This window comes from Diabrotica undecimpunctata, chromosome 9 (genome assembly GCF_040954645.1).
Source record: "Diabrotica undecimpunctata isolate CICGRU chromosome 9, icDiaUnde3, whole genome shotgun sequence".
NCBI lineage: Eukaryota > Metazoa > Arthropoda > Insecta > Coleoptera > Chrysomelidae > Diabrotica > Diabrotica undecimpunctata.
The window spans coordinates 37068189-37070130 of record NC_092811.1 but is presented as its reverse complement, the minus strand read 5'-3'; positions in this window follow the sequence as shown (position 1 = coordinate 37070130).

The window sequence follows — 1942 nt, the reverse complement described above, 5'->3', positions numbered from 1 at the left end:
ATAATGCAAGTTATCACTCCAGACTTATAGAAGGACTGCCCACAACCAAGTGGTTAAAAAAAGACTTGCAGAATTGGCTGAGTTCAAAAAATATTACGTACCATCCCGGATCTATAAGAAAGAAACTTTATTCGTTGTGTGCCCTTCATAAAGAAAAATTTTAAAAATACGAAATTGATGAAATTGCCAAAAATCGTGGAATGACAGTACTTAGATCCCCACCATATCATTGTGAATTAAACCCGATTGAACTGGTATGGGCACAGATAAAGAGTGAAGTTTCAAGAAAAAATACCACTTTTAAAATTCATGATGTTAAACAGTTGTTTTTGGAGGCCGTAAATAATGTAAAACCTGAAAACTGGGAAAAGGCAGTAAATCACACTATTAAAGAAGAGGAAAAAATGTGGAAGCTGGACAATATTATTGATAAAATGATCGAGCCAGTTAATATAAATCTTGGTTCTGAAAGTTCATCTTCTGAATCTGATTTGGATTTGTAACAAGTAGCTGTAAGTTTTATATTAATATTTTTATTCGTCTATTTAACATACCTTAGACGGTTTTAAAAACTCTTTTTCTCTTTTGTAATTTTTAAAAATTAAAAAAAATGTGAATTTTTTAAAACCCTTTTTAATGTAGGCCAGTCAGTTCTAATATAGTGTGTGATAAAAGAGGTCACTTTTGTTTACATACACATAACACTTTATAACACTGAAATAATTCATTTATTTTTTACAATTATTCAAAGTAATTTTTCAATTAATCTTGAGCACGCGCATGGAGTGGTCGGAGCTACCAGTTAAAATTATACTAATTACTCTCTCGTTCATAAAAATAAACTATAGTCAAATATTCATAATTTCGCCCATCTTCAACCAGAGCAACGGCTTTCGCACAATCTTCGACACTAAGAACCATGATCAATCATAGATAAACAGAATGTAAGCGCCAATATGACATAATGATAAGAGTCACCAAAGCCACCTCGTCGTATTACAAAATAACTCCAAAATAATAATAATTTAGAAAGTCCTAAATTGTGGGTGGCAAATTCATTTGGCTCTAAAAAATGAACCAAGGCATATTTTGCCATGAAACAAAAAACACAATGCTTAGAAGACATGGTTGCAACCTAAAAATAAGGTTCTACGAAAATTCGCAAACGGAATTATTCCACAGGATGTTTTAAAGTTAGGATAATAAAACCACGATTTAATTAACCCCGTACAATAAGTCAAATATAAAATTTTATCAAAAAACTGACTATACCAAATGAAAATTTATAAATTTATACAAGGTGTGCTAAAAAAATCATCAAAATAGGGCTAAAAATAAAAAAATTGAAATACTTTGAATTTGAAAAAAATTTCTCCGTTGCGTTTATTTCGCATAAGATAATTTCACGACTATTAACCTGATCTTTTAGTAATCAGTTATTATCATTATTCATTATTATACACTGTGTATGTTGTAGTAGGTATATTAAGTAATTGCCTTGTTATTATATACAGTCGGCTTCATTTTCTTTCTCAAAGAATCACTCATCCTTTCTTTAAATCACTAGTAAATAAATGTTTCTTTTTTATTCATATCAATGTTTTTTCGTTTTGTTTCACTAAAAATTTAATTTATAACTTTTTGATTTCAAGTTTTTTATTTGAGGTTAATTGACAACGTATTTTTATAGCTGTCTTTATTACTTTATCAATCTTCTATTTTCTTAGATAAATTAATTTAAATGTTCTTATTTTGTAGTTTATGATATTATATTTCTTATAAGTTCGTAGAAATAAATTTTATTTGCCTATTAATGTATCTAGTTCTAGTATACTTTCGTTGTGGCCACCCTGTAGATAAAGAAAACCTAGAGCCTTTCGACAGGACGTTCGTTCTGTCTTTATTTCAATTCACCATCCTCACTACCTTTCTTGGATCCTAT